The following is a 21,048-nucleotide window of genomic DNA, read 5'->3' on the forward strand; positions in this document are numbered from 1 at the left end:
GCACGAAACAGGGTTGCATCACAGGACCCTAGCAAACGTTATGTTGACAAGCCAGAGGATTTTTGGAAGCGAGTATTATTTATGAGGTTTTCGCTTGTATAAACTAAACTATTCAGTCATACATGACCATAAAAATATATTAATAATTACTGCAGGGGGACAACCCGTTTCGTTACAACGTCAGTCCATGCAGAGGAAATTACTTTGGGCATATAGGGTTACTCGATGTTAAATTTCATAAGTGTAGAGCCTGTATGATTATATATATATATATATATATATATATATATATATATATATATATATATATATATATATATATAATATACCTGATTCGGTTAGAATCATTCATCTCAGTATATACTGACAAAACATGGAACTGGTGGTGTGCCCTGAGTAACGGTGTTTATTGCAGTCCATAGAAAATACAAGTGAACCACAGTCGTTTCTCGTTGATGTATAAATATACAAGTGTTTGTGGTGTATTAGTAATTATGGCGTTATTCTCACCCCGGTACTCCATGTCTGAGTTTCAGGAAGTGGGTGAAGAGGTGGCCAGTTACGAGGATACTATCTGTTTAATAAATTTGAGCTCTATGCATCCTCCATACTATGCCACGAACCGGATCCCTCATAAGAAACACCAAGGTCACCTGCTTCCTGGCATACAGTCTAGAGTATTCATCGAGCTTCAATTTACGAAGAAGAAACACTTCTGATACAGTCTGTGGTATAAATTAGTTCGCTTTACAAATACCCTTCCGTCACAGCAAGATTTACTCTATCAGGACAGATTATCATTACTATATCATACTTATCACGTAATATAGACGATAAGGATATCTCTCTACCCATTTATCAATTTATATCAGTTATATCATCTACCGAAATGTTCCGAGACGCAATAACGGCGACATGCAGATCTATAAAAATTATTGTCAATAAACGGGATCTCGAATTATTACTGTCCATTAGAATTTACTTCAGGTAGAGAAAATTTTCCTTTCATCTCGTTCCCTTGCGACAATTATCACCGTCGTCATCCCTGTTATTCCCTTAAGCGCTACGACATGGCATCATCCATATATATATATATATATATATATATATATATATATATATATGATCAGGTATTTAATTTTTTTCAGGTAGCACGGAGGCAGTTTGAGCTTTGTTGTATAATAAATGATAATTTGGTTGTATATATTGTTTTTATTATCTTTGCCTATCATTGCCATGATGAGAACATAATTCTGAAGTTGAGCATAAAGCACTGTTTTCAATAGCCTATGGAGAGATTCATGAGAATCACGATGACTACCAGTACTGTCCTTGTGGTCCTTAATGTGTTATACATGGCGTTCTGCACAGTAATGCTGGACGTAAGGAGGTAATGCATGAAACCTATAGTCCTTCTGTTTTATGAAGGCGAAATGCTGTGGCTGCGATAATCACGTCAAGAATGCGTATCTGCCAACACTTTCATTCTAAATAACTAATATCGTAACCTTCGCCATAAATTTCCAGTTATTCTTTTCCCGATGGCAGTTTTTCCACTTTCATGTAGTAGGACTGTAGGTGATAAGGGAGAAATTCCTATGGCACTAAAAGTTTGTAAGAAGGAATGAGGTTAAAAATATGAGAAAGAATAGATAAACAGTACTACAAAAGGAAAGGAGGGAACGGGTAGCGAGAGAAGGAGAAAGCAGGGGGGAGGATGTGTGAGGTTGCCAGCCTACTTGAGAGAGACTGCAATATATGCGTAAATTTAGACCAAATTTATTCAAAACGTCAAACAGCGGCGCCAATTAAGGTGTAACACCCATTATTAGACAAATGCATATTGAAAGAAAACAGGTAATTAAATAGATTAATGAAAGGAATATTTGTTGACAAATATGGTTATTTAAAGAGAAAGTTAAACTGCCTTATGCCTAAAAAAAAATGTAGGGCGTTGGAGAAAGTGATAAAAAGGGGGACTTCAAGCACGAGGGATAATAGGAATACGGAAACAGCTGAAGAAAAAAGTTATGAAAAAATTGGTTCGGGTCCGAAAGACCGTCCAATATCTTTATTTATTGCCTAATATCCAAAGGATAATAATAATGAGTAGGATACCCAAATACGGTGGTGAATAATAGACAGTGTTTTTATTTAGTAGATAAAATGCAATATATGCAGCAGATATTATAATAATTCATTTTTTGTAATTTCTTTTCATCTAATCACACTCACCTGTCTTACCCTCCAGCAGACTCTCGTCTCCGCTACCCAACCATTCGTCTCCCCCTCCCACCAGCCAGACTGTGCTGCTTCTTCACCCTCCCACACTACCCCCTATATAACTCCGCCCACATTTCTCCCCTCCTCACCCTCCCACATCCCCCCTCCCTCCACCTGCAACTGTTACCAGAACCACTGAGACCCAAACCAAGTCGCTGGTGGATGGGGTGTAGCCGTTTCATCTGTCCGGAGCTGTACATCGGCCGAGGTACTGGATGTAGATTCAGTATGAACATCGGCCATGGTACCTGTGTGTGTCTGCTATGGTCGTATAGCGATTGTTCTGTTAACACAGAGTATGATCCTGCCCTTGGAAGAGAACTTCAGTAATAAGTCTCTCAGTGAATACCCTCTGGTCTTCATTCAGCCTTCGCAATTTAGCTGCAGTTGTTCTTCCTATTATATCCCACTCATCCTCCTAACGGGTGGAGTGGATACGCTCTGTAATTACTGATAACTGTGTCGGATGCACCAGACGTGCCCTTTTCTTGGATCCAGCAGGTCTACGAGGCTCAGCTGACGCCGCCTGTGAATCATGTGAGGGTCCTTCTAGTAGATCAGCGTTCGTATCTGCAGGACCTGCCCCTACATGTGTCACACGAGACATAATGCACAATGATGCCACATACATACATACCCGGTACATACATACAGACGTAGGCTATGGTCGCCTGCAGAGTTTAACTCCTCACTCGTTCTGTGTTATAATTGTATACACATTATGTATGCGCACACACACACACACACACACACACCCACACGCACTCCCACACGCACTCCCACACGCACACACACGTATTGCCGTTTAAGATTTTCGTTCATAGGGAAATAGGTGTTAGTCTGCTTTACATGCACTTGTTATGCAAGTCTACATTAGGGGTAAAAACGATGTTATGAATGTGACTGTACGTTACATAGTACATACAAATTGGCTGGGACATGTTGTGTGGGTCATACTGTTGGTGATATGGTGGACGTCGCCCTACATAGTTTATCACTACAGTTAATCTTGAACGTTACGTACTCTGAGATGTTGGCTATATGATCACCCATATTATCAAGTGCCTTATCATTTGGCGTTTACAGTGTATGCACTACATTATGTAATATGTTTAGTTGGTAATCCTTTTCATCTTGTCACTGGCATTACTATTTTCATTGCATAAGATGCCGTGCCACGTATGCTGTACCGTGGAACAAAATTAGTGGCACCCCTCTACCCATGTAATTATGTCAGCCGTTCTAACACATTACGTTCATATGCCTTACATATGTGCATTACATTGCTATTAACCCGCTTAATTGCTAGGGAATAGTTATACATTCATAACATCGTTTGCGACCAGGGTGTGCCCATATTCATGATCTTGACGCAAAAATCAATTTACCGACAGTAATCTCTAAGCATTTTACTTTACAAGCTGCTTACTTTAGGGGCTTGTCAGGAATCTGTTATTAATTACACAACACATCACAATATCAGTCTCACCTCACTGACATTTGTCTTGGACTCACGGGCAGCGTCTTGGTCCTGTAGGAACTGCAGTAAATGATAATGCCATAATCGTGGGTGGTATATGTCATCTGCTGCAGCACCAGATTTGCGTGGGGCAATTACTTCATTTCTTTGTGGAAGGAGGTCCTCATAGAATTTATCTTCTTTATCACTGTCTCTCTATTTGCCGATGCATCCTTCTCCTTCAGCTTTTCTATCAGCACATTATATGCTGCTGCGTTAGCCTCTAGCCTCTCTGTCACTATTTTCTTTAGATTTTATCTTCCACAAACATGGATAACGTTTATATGATTCAATAAAAATCGGTCGAAAAGACTCTCTCCGACGATGGTTCATGCATCGTTACGTTCCAACAACACCCGGGGCCAGGGGAGTCCATTCCTTGAAGTATGTGTTGGGACTGACCAGCTACCACACACGAACGAGTCGCACTACACACGTCTCAGACTTCAGACGCCACCTGAACTAACACAAGCCAAGCCACAGACCTGCACAACCATCAAGTCACCACACACACTGTCAAACCACTTTGTCTAACCATTGGTATTTTGCGGAAAACTGAACGTGTGTGGTGGGCTTCGAACCATCAACTGACGTGATTCGAGACAGCCCAGAGTTGTATGTATGCCAAAAATTGCTACCATACACGCGCAAACGGCCTTGAATGTGACTTGAACTTGTATAAATAACTGACAGTTTATGGGGTCCATTAAGCCAAGTAGGGAGGCACAAAGGGCAGTGGCTTGTCCATGTTGATTTAAGGAAATGGAGTATTCCACACCTTTTAGTTTAAACTTTTTAAAAAGAGCGGGTGGGCGGCAGATAAAGAGGGGGGGGGGGAAGGGACGGAATTTTTATATTTATAGCAACTATATAAATAGTAAGCTAAATGGTTATTGAGATAAGAGATTCATTACAGAGTTTATAATATCATTATCCTCTGACTGTGAACGTAAATCACAGCACAAAGGATGATGCTCATACATACCTAATTACATACGTACATCTCATTTATCCTTGTAATCAACCATTACATACTGCTCTTAGATTGATAGGTGAATAGATAAGCAGACAGATGAAGACAGAAGCCCAGTACCTATTAATCATTCCAGTTGCATCTAAAGTTTAATATGGATATAAATTACCTCCCTGTCCTCGTAGTATGTATACAAGCGGAGGACACATGGCTCGAGTAGACTCGATTTCTAAAAGTCCCGGTACCGAATGAACTGTTTTCCGAACCAAACCTTGATCGCTCTTAACTCTAATAAAAAATCATCAATCGAGATGGGACCAAGTTTTTCGACACCAGCGAATTTTCTGCGATTTTCTTGCCAATTTCGGTGCACCAGGACGCCTCCGTACCGAAGAAAGGTGCTTTCACCTCGCTTCGGGAATGGAACCCAAGTTGTCCACACGCAAGTCTGAGATATTAACCACTAGGCCACGGCAACCGACCGGGCGCCGAGAGCGGCGTTGTTTGGTCAAAATTGGATCGCTCATTAAATATAGTAAAAGTTTTGCAGTCGTGATGGGACCAAGTTTTTCACATCAGCGATTTTTTTGCGATTTTTGTGCCAATTTTGGTCCAATTTGAATGTGTAGTTTCGGCTGCCCAAAATACACACACACACACACACACACACACACACACACACACACACGGCTATTGCTGTAATATATTAGATAAAAGCAGAATATCGTTTTAACAAGCGATCGGCAAGGAGGGCGCAAATTATCTTATTCGTTATTATCCCGTTTTATGTGATTAACTAGTAATTGGACCCTAGTTTAGCTTCATGGCTTAATAACTGAAAATAGTTCATTATCAAAACGACGAGAAAGGACGCACTTCATAAAGATAGTTTCATTTTTATAGTTTCATTATTAATTAGTTGCTCAGGTGTACGTGAGAGTATCATGCCATTCACTCCCTCACTCAACATTGACCATAACCCTTGAGAGAGAGAGAGAGAGAGAGAGAGAGAGAGAGAGAGTGTGTGTGTGTGTGTGATATAAAAACTCAAGCAAATTTTATCCATTTTTAACCAAACAAGGAGGAGATGTCAAGGAGCTGATCTGTTGTTTTTTGAGAACAGTAAGTCGAAGGTTAAGTCACAGAGCTAGGTTGAAGTTTGGCTCAGCAAGGTCATCTTATGCGTTTTTTTTTTTTTTTTTTTTTTTTCCAGACTGAGATCGAAGCTAGTGGAAGGGTTGAGGTTAATGTTATTACAAAGGGGTTCAAATCTGAGAACAATCAGTCAAAGGTCATGGCGACAGGCGATGGTCAAAGTTCGACCTGTGCAGTTGTGTGTGTAGAAATTATCGAAAAGTTTTATTTATTTATTTGGACCAAACTTACTGAAAGAGTTGTTGATCAGCCAAGAGGTTGACATATACCATAGTGTTTTATAAAGCTGGTCTAATGTCACCATCACACGGCAAGGTCAGCTTATAGTTTTAATCTGATTTACACAAAACTTTGGTGGAAGGTTGACAGTAATGCAACAATAAAAGAATTATATTTGGAGGGCAATCAGTCAAAAGTTTAATTCACATGGAAAGGTCAAATATCAAGGTCACTGAATAAAGTTAACAGTTTTGATCTTATCTGGACCAAATCTGGTGGAAGGATTAAGAGTCAGGCAAGAATGAAACAATTCAAGTTTGACTGCAATCGGTTCAAGGTCAAGGTCACAGGGCGGAGTAAAATTTTCAAGCCTTTCAACAAGTTGGTGGAGGCGGGTGTTGCTTTCTGAGACCTCCTTCTTGTTCAGGTTCTCCAGTAACTTACACGTGTAGCTGCTGCTCTTTAGATGTTTTCCTGAGCAGCTTGAAATAATGAACGCGGAATGACCTTTTGTCAAGGTTAATTTACGTTGAAATCGTGTGGCAATGATGCCTTACTGTATTAATTACCTTTCACTTTCCAGAATAAAGTGATAATGTTGGTGTATGAGTAGAACACTGTATACTTTACAAATGAAGCAAGAAAGTTGTGTAGGCTGTGTCATTATGTGACTGTGGCATTGGTGTGACATGACAAATGCTGAATAAGGTGTTTGTTGTTTGACGTGGACTGAACATTTACATACAGACTTTCGTTAACTTAATTTTCTTGCATTCCAGGTGAGGCGGTGCGTGGGCAGTGTTTTTCATGTGGGGTTGCAGTGTATGTAAGTCAGTGGGGTGGTGTGATGTAATGTGATGTGGTGTGGTGTGTGGTGTGATGTGGTATTGTGTGGTGTGGCTGGGTTAGTGGTACTGAGCCACGCCTGTCTGTTTATGGTCAAGCTGGGGCAGCAGAGAGGGACGGCACAGTGGCTCTTGCTTTAATCTTTCCCAGGCCAAAATACCCAGGCTGGCTCTGACCTGGGGATGAATTTTCTTTCCCCTGGAGTCAGTCGTGGTTCATCCGTTATCCAACATCACGATTTATCAGTAAATTAAATGGAATTATAGCTTGGAGGATAATCTGCCTTATTAACATCACGACACTGGGTTTTTGTGTCAAAGTTTGGCAGCAACTTGGCGGGGGAGCGGAAGAGGAGAAGAGATAATGAGTGCATGATGGGGAAGGGGAGTCCTGAATGCTTGTTTGATGGGTGGGGGGAGTCCTGAATCGCATGATAGAAGGGGCGGGGACTTCACAGTTATGCCGTACGTGTATCCGTATCAAATAATGAGATTACTAAGGCAAGAAAAGCTGTGCCAGTAAACGATGACATTTATGCGGTATTAGGATCTTGGGTATTATTTGTTGGAATACAGTCCATGAAGACCTTGCGACACACAAACTGAAAGGATCCAGTGTGTCTGGGGATGACGTATGAGGGGGAAATGCAATAAAAGCACAGTACCGTCCGAAGAATAATGTAGCCCTGTGTTCTATGAGAGTGGGGGAAAGGCAGTGTGTTTAAACAGAGAAAGAGGAGGATTGGGATTATAAATATTTATACAGGAGGAAGGATGTGCGGAAGAATGCGAGTCTACTCGTTGATAATATGGAAATTATAAGGGAGAGATGATGGGAGAGACAGGGTGCACAGACAGAGAAAGCGAATCGGGATGAGTGTTTGTGTTGGGGCAGAGTTGTAGGAGAGAATATGAACTTAGACAATAAGACAAGTAAGGTATGGTATAATGGAGTAAATAGTAGGGGCATGAGAATGGTTGAGTCAGTGAACAAAAGAATGCGGGCCCATGAAGAGAAGGTACAAGAGTGAAAAGTTTACCATACAAGGGAAGGTACGACTGCGGGTATGGGTGTTATTAGGAAATGTAAATGAAAATGCATTAAAAAATAGAGAAGTTAGAGATGATATGCAGAAATGTTTGTGGAATGGCATGAGGAAGGATAAGGTGTGCATGATGGGGCTTAAAGACGAAAGAAAGATGACATTATAGAATGAACTGAAGGAAGTGAATGACGAAAAATGTTGCCATATCTTCCCAGTGAACAAATTTCTACCACGACATTATTTTATCAGATGGTTAGAAGTACTGACATCAGATTATATTTTTCTTACTGCAAAGGACCCCAGTAATCATTATTACGAGTACCCGTATAACCATCAGTCATCACTACCATAAAATGTCCCTCTCTCAGTCAACAACAGCTACCAGAGTCATCTACCATTCCGACCACCAGCCACTGAAAACACCATTACTGCTACAATCCGCAGCCAAATGTACAGCCTTAATCAATAATACCGGTATGTATCCACGCCTTGTCGAAATCAGAGCCCGCGTATCCATTATGGCTTAGGTTTCGAATACATTCCTCCTCCTTCCATGACGAGAGGTAATTCTGCTTTGTCAGACGGTTCAAGAAAGCTCACTACCATAACAAGACCGTATGTTAGATCTATATTACTGCTGTGCCTTTTATAAATTGAGCTTAACGCATAATAACGTAACAGGAGTGTGTTACAGTAAACTGTGTTGGCGAAATATTAAGGTCAATCTTAGGCTAAAGGTAATGTAATTTGATCTGAAATTCATTCAGGTTTTAACACCTTGTATGGTAAGCCAACTCTACAGATACTTTGTCATAACATCTGTGACAGTACGGTATCGAAATAGAAATATTGCAGCAGTGTTAACATTACCTTTACATAATACCAGTTACGATTATCATAGTACTGTTTTAAATATAACTACCTCCTCCAGTCGAATTATGCCTGTCACACTGTCCACCCCCTCCCCTCTGGACTCATTCTCGCTTGTGTATGACAACCAACTTCCGTATTTTCCTGTATAGAAATAGCACAGGCATATTGATATTAACTCAAGTAATAACGTAAACTGGTCTGATCTGCTGATCGGGTGAAGTGCGGGGAAGGGGATGAGTCGATTATGATGTGGGAGGGATAAACCAGCTTTGTTGTCGGGACCCTGGTGCGGATGTCGCTGGATTGCACTGGAAGCTGGCCCTCGTGCGGTGTGGTGCGGTGAGAAGCGGTCCCTTCTAACCTAGAGGTTAAGATGCGAGTAAATGTGTGTGTATGTGGATGAGTAATTTGGTAAATGTGTCGTCTTGTCTCGGCTACCTCCCTAGGGGGAAAAAGCCTAGGTAACGTATATGTATGCATGTAATAACGTAAACTTCACAGAAATGTGTAGGTACATGACCTTTTGTTGGGTTTTGCTTTTCTATTAAAATGATGGATTCCGTTCTTACACTCACAGTCGACTTTATACAGGCCAAAGTGTGTTAACGTCGGCACACCTGCTATGAATAGTCAGTTTTACTTAGCAAAGGGGATTCCTCCCACAGAAGGTGTTGCAGTCTGTATTGATGTAGTGTCTTATATGATAGTCCTGCTTCCTCAAGGCGATTTTAATCAGCTTGTACTGATACCTCCCCATTATTTAAGGAGTTTGTATTAGCTGTTAAACTCTGACGACAGGTCTATATTTTTGTTACCACAAGGTGGTGTCATTCAGCTTCAAAATTATTCTGATGTAGTGAATGGGTTAAACATGGGAATCATTTACATGGTAGTCATATATCTAATACTGTCATTTTAAGTTCGCCTAGGTATGCATGTATGTCTGTTTGTCAGTAATGCGAATTTAGTACAAATCGTCACGCATAAACGATATCATTAAACTCTAAGAGCAAAGGCGTTGAGTCATCGGTCACATAAAGGTAGCACTACATCAGACGAGCGATCACAGTTTTCTGAAAGGTGAATATTTAAAGAATCAGTGTGCAAAAAATACTCATCAAGCAAAAGAAGTAAAAACGTTACTCGTCAGTTGGGTTCATCAGCCAAGAAATTCAGTCGCCCTTGTTAGTCTTCACGCTTGAGAGTTAACAGGCGAGTTATCATTCCCTGATAATGTAACGTAACAGTGTATGTAAATAATTGTTGCGGTTTTTATCACAAACTCCTCATTATCAGTGATTTCCTACTGACTGACCACAAGTCTTATATGCAGAGCAGTATAGCCCATGTTGTATTATAACAACTTTACCAACTTTCTTGCGACCAATGGTGTTAAACTGATGACTGTCTTCCCTTTTACGGTAGGTCAAAACCATAATAAACCTAATCATAACACCATCACTATCACCAACGAAATATTACCACCGCATCATTGTCAATTAACAAACACCATCAATCACTGCCATTTTCAATCACTGCCACCACCGCTTACCACATCATCATTCCACCACGAATACAAACTTCCCTCAATCTACCCCCTTTATCACCACCATCACAATAATCATTATCCTACCTCATTACAACCACTATCACCACAAGTTAACACCAGTGTAAAAATTAATCCCCGCCGACCGCGCCCCTCTGCTCTTATTATAATCACCCAGTCTTCTTCCCTGCCGACTGTACTATATCCTACCTCCACGCAGGATATGAGGTAAACCCACTTCTTGATTATGATGTCTACCTTGTTGTCAGCCCCAGAAATGTAGTAGTCTTCCCCTCCAGTACCTCAGATCTTTGTTTACCTACGTGACTGGCTCCATGGTTATTTCGGCACAATATTGCCTTTGAGAATGTTCGTGCTTGGAGACAGTAAAGAGATGGAAAGAGTCTATGGTCACGTATTCTCACCGATTCCTGTATACTAGTAAAGTGCGCTAAGTGAGTGCGTGCCGAGCAAGCGAGCGTTTGTACAGTACACACGCCTACCATCATAAATTCATCTTGGTGTAAATTTCCAACATTTCTGGTGAGGTAGTTGAACAATAACAGAAGAATAATTGAGCTAAGATATTTACTTTCCCACGTTTTCTCTCCGGATGTGCATATAGCGAGGCGCCATAGCATTTATCACACGCGCAATATTCAGTTCTCTGCTCCCGACTTGCTGTGTCAACGAACTGCGTCGGTAAACAATTGACCATTGACCGAATGATGAAACCCAGAAATGGAGCGATTACCCTTGTTGATTTCACCCCCTAAACATAGAAAAAACGTTCATGTAAAATTATGAGCGTAAAATCCGATATTTAATTGTTAGAATTCATACAAGAAAACAGTGTTACAAAATTCAATTTCACAGCGGAGCATGTCAACTGATGCCATCGATACACTCCCTTGGAAAGAAGGGATTCCAAGGGTTTTCTTTGGTCTCATGAATAAATATATGGCTAAAAATATTTATTGAACGTATCTATTACCTGCTGAATGAATCTCTTTTCTGTCTCACATAGAAAAGTTATTAGCCTCTGAAAACCATTGCGGTCGGGCAGTGTCTTGTCGGGCTGGTCATTTCTCTGCTGAACGTGGAGTGAACATTGTTCTGTTCGCTGCGCTCGCTCGCTCGTAATCATCTCACTCCACCCGCCACCCCCAACCTTCCTTGCTCCCCTCCCTTTATACGGTCTCGGATTCCGTGTTACCAGGGAGAAGAAAGATTAACCTAAGATGAAAATGGAAGTATCATTAACTGCATCATGATAATGAGGTTGGGTTGCATCATCCCTAATCTAAGTATCCGTTCCTTAGTCTTACAGTCGACCCATCCTATCCCGCTGCAATCACTATCCTCTAATTCCTATCACATTTTTTGCTGGTTCCCAACCCGCCTTTCCTTGCCTTACCAGTCATCCTGAACTTCTTTCCCACCTCTCTTTGCCATCCCATATATTTACTTTTAATTACATCAAGACCGGTTCTTTATTGTCCTCCATCGCCTCACTCATCACTTAATAATTTCTCTCAGATACTGCATTTTTGCCTGTCCTTCTTTTTCCCTTCTTCTTTCACCCATTTTCACCTTCTCCATTTCCTCTATCGTCTCTCCCGTACCTCTTCTTCATTCATCTTCTCACTCTTCTGGCATTACCTTCATTCTCCCCGACTCATCTTTCTTCCCACTAGTTCTTACCTTCTCTCCCCTTCTTTCCCTTGGTCACTCTGTCTTTTACACTCCCTTTTCTTCCTCAATATCCATCTTCACTTTTATGTTTCATTCCCCGTCGCCTCATCAACTAATCTTCCATCTATTCATCTATCATCACTCCGTCCTTTAATGCATCTATCCTTCATCACCCATCCCTCCCCCCATCTCCTCCTACGTGCTTGTGCCCCATCAATCCCCCACTAATTCTGCTCCTCCCCCCCCCTCACTAACAACCCCACCACATATTAAGGTGGATGGACAGTGGTTGAGGGAGCCTAATTGGTAGTATGTTCATCTTGATGCACATTGATGTGTGTGTGTGTGTGTGTGTGTGTGTGTGTGTGTGTGTGTGTGTGTGTGTGTGTGTGTGTGTGTGTGTGTGTGTGTGAGAGAGAGAGAGAGAGAGAGAGAGAGAGAGAGAGAGAGAGAGAGAGAGAGAGAGAGAGAGAGAGAGGAGTAAAGCAGTTCTCAGACGAAACATGCACCAAGGTATTCTACCGCATGAAACAGTAAACAGAACTCTTACATCGTTTTTCACTTTCTACATCAAATCTAAATATACGAACACGGAGCTTACAAGATTGCTGTCTCAACTACACCATCTACCCCTGTCTCCCAAGCAGACATTCACAAGCGGGTCAACACTACAACATTACGGGGAAACATCCTTGACCACCACAGCTACTGCCATCTTCTATGTTTAAATTCAGAGTATTGTCGGCAATGCAGGATATGACAAGCACAGTAACCTATCCATTTTGGCAACTCGTCCAGTCATGAGATTTTGTGACGGGGTTTGTCTGGCCAGGAGATACATTACTGGTAGTCTTTTTTTACTGCAGATAAAGGGAACATTGGCTAGACAAAGTGGCAAACGGGCAGGAAATATCACCAGGGACTGGTTACAAAATGGTTTAATCATAATGTAAGTGCCTGAGTAAAACCAACAGGTACTTCTCATCGTACTGAAAACGTTTTCCTTAAGTATCTCAAGAAGACTAATTTTACCTTTTAGATTTATAACTTCATCTTAGGTTTCACTAATCGAGTGAAGAGCCTTGTTTAGTTTTAATAAAGGTTTTGACTCAAGAGTGTTACTTGAAACTGACATTTTCGCCAGACATGGCAGACTTTTCATTAGACACGGATTCTTCTCATTAAACTATCATTCCTCCCATGACAAAACACTCTGCCTCATACACGGTACTCCACCACTCTCTCACTCTGGTTCCGTCTTGGCCTCATTATTCCCTCCACCTCACTCTGATATACCTTCAGTCCTTTTACCATGACACATATTTTCATTTTATTCATATTATTCAGCTAAGGAGAGATGTCTGGTAGTGAAGGGAACAGATTCTAAGTACACTCCATTAAACCCTTCAATACAAGAGGCCTTCCCCTAAGCTGTATAACATCGTCTAGTGGTAGTATGAATAATATATAATGTACGTCTACACAGCCAGCCGCAACTCACCTTACCACCTCACCTCACTTCACCTCATCTCAACTCACACTCAAAATCACATGGGTATAAAGCTATCTCAGTGGCAGCCACCATCTACATTGCCAGCCTAAGCTCATTGCACCTCACCTCGTTTCACTTCATCACATCTTGCCTTATCTCACTTTATGCTTGACACACGGGCACTTAGTGATCTAAGTGATAGTCACCTTATCTACACAGCCAGCCACATCTCACCTCTCCTCACAAATAAGGCACATGGAAGTAGTAAGCTACAGCATTAACCTTTTCGCTGCAAACGGCGCATACTTTCCTAAGATTGAGACTAAAACATGCTTAGACGCCTGGCAAGGCTCATTCTGTGACAGAGGGCACTTGACAGGAGCTACAAAACCACCTGTGAAAAGAAAGACAATAGGTTAATTGAAGTGCTGCTTTTCTCATACAGTGCTGAGATGTTGGGCAACACTATGATGTACTTCATTACTGTGTGCCTGCTGAACTGTGTGATTAGCAGCCAGTGTCCCGTTTCTTTTTTGTCACACCTCGTATATATATATATATATATATATATATATATATATATATATATATATATATATATATATGTATGTATATATATATCAGCGGTTTGAGTGTCCACTGCATGACCGGCCTATCCCTTCCGAAGTGTGGACGATACAGCCAATGTATCTCTACCAAGTGGCTTAGGCTGTCTAGTAGAGATTGTACGTAGGATGAGAAGTGCTCGTAAGTGTAACTGTTGTGTTAGAATGGCTTTGGATGTGTGTGTAGTCTGTGAACCAAGTGCAATCGGCCCGCGCAAGCCGACTGGGTGCAAACATACTTTATAGTATGTGACACTGGTTCAGCCACAGCACCCCTTGTGTCCGCCAATGCAGTACGTGGCCAGAAGAACGCTCCCAAAGTTTATTACCCTGGCGGGGCGCGAACCCTCGTTCTTCAGTGTACGAAAACGCACACTTTATCGCTGTACCACAGAGACTCTATATATATATATATATATATATGGGGTGTGTATGTGTGCATGCGTGCGTGCGTTGGTGTGCGAGTGTGGGTACGTACATGCGTGTGCGCGTGCTCTGTACTGGCCTCGCTACCCATCAGGTCTTATAAGGCATGACGGCTGATGAGCACACTGAGATGAAATATAGCTGGTAAATTCATCAGTGGGGTCTCACCTGCATTACTGGCTTCATGTTAGGGTACTAATTAAGACAGGTGGGTGGTGCATTACGGCTTCATTAATCTGGCCAACCGGACCAGGAGGACCATCTGTGCACGTCACACTCCCGCCACACCCTCACCAAAACCAGGACTTACTCTGTTTACCGGCTGAATACACTGACTGACATTTTACTCGGTCCCGGTGCTGACGGAAGTCTAATGAGTTCGGGAAGACGAAAGCAAGAAAAGAAGTATAATACTCTCCCTCTCTCACGCCGGCTGCTAGAAACGAGCCCACACCATGGGGGAGGCGGTGGCTCAATCGGTAGAGAGGTGGCCTGCAGTCCTACCGGACCCAGGTTCAAATCCCCGCTGGGGCAGGGAACAGTTAAGGCTTTGAATTTCATAAAAGCAGACTTTACTGATCTACCAGAAGACCTGCCGACATGTCGTAAAAATACCCACGCTAATACCAATACACCAGTCATGTATGAGACAGCTCTAGCATGTATTCAATATGGACGGTGGGTGTTAGCGCCGAAGTGGTGACATGTAGAGGTTTATGGTATGAAGGAGGGCTACTGGGCCCTGGAAGCAGGATGTGAAGCCTATGGCCAGAATCGGACACATTAAAAAAAAAAAAAAAATGGTCGTGGAAATAGTGACCCTACTATACACACCACGGCATGGCAATGTACTAAGATGATGAAGTAAGGTATCGGTGTCACTTGTTTGACCATGGAATACTATACAAGCCAACTCAGTGTAAGGGAACAGTGAGAATATGTTTGTGTTTCAATGCCCGTCCGTTCGTCTTTCACGTGTATTTTTTTTTTTTTTTAAGCCTTGTGGAGTCGCGGGGGACAGTGGTTTGGCCATAACAAGTTTACTGAATGAAGAACCCAACTGAACCAACAGATTACGAAGACGAATGGGATTTGGATATAGAGAAGAAAGCGAAATGAACGTGATAAACACGAGAGAGAGAGAGAGAGAGAGAGAGAGAGAGAGAGAGAGAGAGAGGATAAGAAATATGAAGCAAGCTGAGTGGGGATGGCAGCAGATGAATAAAAGAGTGCATAAAGATGTACTTAACTAAAGTTTTAAGGAAGAGAAGATATTGTCACAAATACTCTCGTCTTTCCTCTGATACCTTTCCCTGTATCGTCAATCCTCAATTATGTAGCATTAGTTAACGCAACGGTTCTCTTACCAGTCCTCCTTATCTCCCCGTCCCGCCGCCAACCCTCTCTAACATGTACTTATTCTCTCAGTTAAATAGTACTACGTGAACAAAACTGGCTCTGAAGTTAATGGAAACCTGTATAAAGGAAGCACATCTGGCTTGGTAATCAGAGAGATAGTAACAGAGACCAATAAAAATCCCCTTCTTACACACACACACACACACACACACACACACACACACACTGTAAAACTAAGTACGGTCATGGAGAAGGAGAGGAGAGAACAAGATGAAGAGATACAATGCGAAGAGATAGGAAGGGTTGGAGAGGAAAATTAAGGGAGGAAAAAAAGCCAAGCAACGTGGGGGAGCCAGAGAAGAGAGGGAATGAACGTTTAGAGAGAGAGGAAGGAAAGAATGGAAGAATGCCAATTGGTGAGATAGCTTTTGTGACGCTGGTACAGTGCATAGGAGACAAGAAAATGTTATGAAACTGAGGTAATATATGGAAAAGACAAAAGTGGAAGATACAGATCCCCTTAACCTCTCAGCACGTATTCGATTTTAATCATAGCTTCATATATGCAAATCAGGCTGTTAATGGCTCTAGTGGAACAAGGAATGAGTGATAATCCCTTAAGGCCCCTAAGAGATATAGAGTTATCTCATTAAACCATCTCGTGGCTGAACATGTCTGATAATGGCGAGGGTGTGGCCTTCCCTTCTCGTCCCTTCCTTTCCCACCCATGCCCTTTACTTCCCGTTGCTCCTCTTCCTTTCTCATCCTTCCCATTCCTTTCCTTCCCTCTCTTTCCTATTCCATTCCATTCCTTTCCTTTCCATCCCTTCCTTTTCCCATTCCTTCTTGCCCTGGTTTTGGAAACAATCAAAAGACACAATCCATTGTTTACATGCACCCAGCCGGCCGAGAACGACTATAGTAGGACTCGCGCACGTTTGCGGCTGTGGTGTGGCCCGCACCTGTGTACAGTGTTGCCACGTTTTCTATACCGTTATCTCTCTCTCTCTCTCTCTCTCTCTCTCCTGGCGGGAAATGTGAGCCACCCTGAGTACTTTTGATTCTTTTATAAGTTATTTATAATTGTGCTTTCATCTGTTAATTTGGTTTTGTTATATTTAGTAGTAGATGGAGTGTCAAAGTTACTGTCTGCTGAGAGGTTTGTTACGTTACTGATTCATACACCCCGACATAGTGGGGTGTGGGTGTAGGTGTGGGTGGGAGTGTGGATGTGGGTTTGTTGGGGTGGTGGTCCAGGGGGGAGGGGAAGTGTGAAGGGGGATTTGACCTGAGACACCCAGGAGGGATTAAGAAGGGAGGGAAGGGGACGGGGGGCTGGATTCACCTACCACGTGGTCAGTATTAGAAGAGAGAGAGAGAGAGAGAGAGAGAGAGAGAGAGAGAGAGAAATTACGTGTATAGATATATGTGCATCAATAGGAACAATGTATATCAGTGTGTGCAGTATGTACAAAGGAACAAATGAATACAAAGAATGCAGTGACAGACCTCTCTCTCTCTCTCTCTCTCTCTCTCTCTCTCTCTCTCTCTCTCTCCTGGCGGGAAATGTGAGCTACCCTGAGTACTTTTGATTCTTTTATAAGTTATTTATAATTGTGCTTTCATTTATTAATTTGGTTTTGTTATATTTAGTGATGCCGACAATGCATTCAATGCATGCCCCTCTCCTGCCTCTCTCTCTCTCTCTCTCTCTCTCTCTGTAGGGAAGCTATCTGTCAGTGCTGCCACTCACAAGAATTATATGAATTATTTCTTTTACTTTGGATATTGGCATATTTCTTCTTTTTTCAGGCTCATTCTATTATATCCATAACTGTAATATTATTAACCACCCTAAAACTACGCTAAAAAACATTAAAAGTGACTGCTATTTCTTTTAGCAACACTGTACAATATGTATGCCATGTTTCTGTGTTACTGTATAAATATTTTATGCATAATAAGATTACTGTTGATTCATCCATCAAAATACACAAGTGTAATTTTATTCATTTGAATTTATCGAATTTGTGATGCCTTGTACATAAACAGCTTCCGTTTCACATCGCAAGTTGGGGAAACGTGGCACCATTGTCCACAGGTGTGGGCCACACCTAAGCCGCAAACGGGCGGGAATCAGACTATAGTGCTACAAATATGCAGCAGGACGTGGTACTTTTCACAACGGTGGAAGCAATAGGGCGAGTAGGGTATTTTGTTCTGCGTATACGAGGGTTTTTATCTATCTATCTATCATTTGTCTATCTATCTACATGTATGTACGTATACCTTTAAAGGATTTGTTTCGATTTGGACCAAACTTGGTGAAAATGTTGAGAGCAGGCTAAGGGGTTGGTCAATTGTGTTTAAGAAAAAATAGGGCAAAAGGTCATGGTTGCATGACAAAGTCAACCTAAACGGCTATGATCCGATTTTAACCAAATTTAGTGAATGGGTTTAACGCAAGACATGGATTATGTGATTCGATTTTGAGAACAATCAAAGTTCAAGATCACAGGACAATACCAAATGTTCAAGCATAAAAAAAAAAAAAAAAAAAAAATCATCGAATTTAAACCAACCCGCCGACATGTCGTAAAAATACCCCGGCTGATACAAGTACACCTGTCCTGTATGAGACAGGCCTAGCATGTATTCAATATATACGGTGGGTGTTAGCGCCGAAGTGGTGACATGTAGAGGTGTATGGTATGTAGGAGAACTACTGGGCCTTGGAGGCAGGCTGTGAAGCCTATGTCCTGAGTCAAACACATAAAAAGAAAAAAAAAAAAATAGGTCGCAGGGTTGAAAGTATGGCATGGATAAAGAAATATGATTTTTAGACCAATATGTCAACGGTAAAGGTCACAAAGCAAGGCCATATAAAAGCTTATATTAGTATGAATCAATCTTGACAGAAGGATACAGAACAAACCAAGCAAGGATAAAGTAATTCCATTTGAGAACAATCCATCAGTCAAGGTCACAGGGTCAGGTCATATGTTTGGCCCGTAGACTAATTACTCGTACAGGGTGGAAATGATGCATTGCCTGAGTGCTTCGTCATGTTACAGTCTGCTTCTGTCAAAGGTGCTAAGACGACCCTAAGTACCAGTGGACATTCAAACACCAAAAAAAGCCAGCTCAGTTAAGTCTCCGGTTTGGTCAGGATAGACTGGGCATTTTTCATTTCATATATGTGGTTTACCGACTTGACGTTTTATATTACGCATGTACATTCAGTAAGAATTAAAACTTTCTGTTGTGTCTGTCGTGCGTTACAGTAAAACCAGAGGCAAAGCAACAACTACAAAAAAAAAAAAAAAAAAAAAACTACAGTACTCTACCGAAGTGTATAGGTCTTTGTTTACAAAATCCTGCTACTTAAATTCTGTCACATGCTAGTTTGTTTCCCTTCCACTGGAACCCGTTGGTATCCCAGTAATCAGCTAGCATGGACTGGCGTTCCCCTCAAGTCACTCAGATTAACTGGGGTTTACTGTATGTGTAGTTATACCACGCCTAGTAAAAAAAAAAAAAAATCAAGTATTAATTTCTATCTATCTATTCATATCTATCTATTGCCAGACGCCTCAATCCCATTACTGGGGTGGCCACAAACAAATCGCCTCCAAGTCGCCCTGTCCCCCGCCATTTCACTCCCTCTGCTCCCAACTCACACCCCTCTCTCATATACCTCTCCACCCCAACTCTCCATCTCTATCCTCGGCCTCCCCCTCCCTCTTTCCCCCCCTCCTCCACCTCCCACTCACATACACTCTCTTCTGTCAGTCTTTCACCCTCCATCCTCTCCACATGGCCACAACCACCTCTCAGTGTGTTCCTCATAACGCTTCCTACCACATCCACATATCAACACCACAACGCTCCTTTATATCCCTCATTCGTCAGCCTGTCCTCCATGTGACTCCACAGGCTCTCTTCTTAAATAACTCATTTCCCACTGCTCCTCACTCTTGACTTGTGTCCTTCCAACAACGTCCAAGCTTCACTTCCGTACGTTAGAGTTGGTATCACAATACTATCATGTAGTAACTTTTTCACTTCCATGCTCACTTCCCTGTTTTACTTATCACTGCTTTCAAAGAACCAGCAACCTTTCTTCCCTGCTGTACCATTTCAAGCACTTCATCCTCCAAACCTCCATCCTGTACTCCATCACACTACCCAAGTACTTAAACGTACTCACATTTTCCAATTCCTCACCATCCAACCTCGCTGTACATTCACTGACTTCACCTCACTCAAAGATCTTCACCACTTTACTCTTCCCTACATTCACCTTTAGATTCCGTTTCTTACACACTCTCTCAAACTCATCCACCAAGCCTTGCAGCTCCCCTTCGTCTTCACTCAACAACACAGTATCATCTGCAAACAATAAACAGTACAGGGAGTTTCCAAACACTATCCTCCCTCACCAGGGCCAGCTACTCCTAAACATCCACTTCACCTCTACCTTGTACCTCTGTTATTACCCCATCCATGTACAGATTGAACAACCATGGAGACATGACACATCCCTGTTTCAAACCCAACTTTCAAAGAGAAAAATTCACTTAAGTTCACCATCCAGCTATCGCACTCATGCAGCCTTGTCGCACCACTCGTACGCATACTCTCTTCACAGCATTCAACAACTTCCCATCTACTCCATATATACATATTCTTAACACTTTCCACAATCCTAGTCTATCCACCCTGTTCATATGCTTTCTCCAAATCCATGAAAGCCGCATACAACTTCTTTCGCCTTCTCTAGAAACTTTTCCACTCAAAGATCTGAGAATGAATATCTGATCTACAACAACCTCTTTCCCCTTCCTAAAGCCTCCCTGTTCTTCTCCAACTAATTTCTCTGTTCTTTCTCTAACTCTGTCAATAAGTATCCTACCAGCATACACTTTTCCTATTATACTAAGAAGACAAATGTCCCTTATGATTACCAAACACTTCTTTTTCCCCCTTTTCCTTTGTAACAAGGGAATGAT

At 41.9% G+C, this 21,048-nt stretch overlaps 1 pseudogene; it reads left to right on the forward strand.

The window, feature by feature from the left end:
• The window catches only part of LOC145390970 (uncharacterized), a 165,107-nt pseudogene that overhangs the window by 16,001 nt on the left and 128,058 nt on the right, over positions 1 to 21,048 (forward strand).

The sequence above is a fragment of the Coenobita brevimanus genome, chromosome 16, assembly GCF_032717465.1.
Source record: "Coenobita brevimanus isolate Jiangsu-jjx chromosome 16, ASM3271746v2, whole genome shotgun sequence".
NCBI lineage: Eukaryota > Metazoa > Arthropoda > Malacostraca > Decapoda > Coenobitidae > Coenobita > Coenobita brevimanus.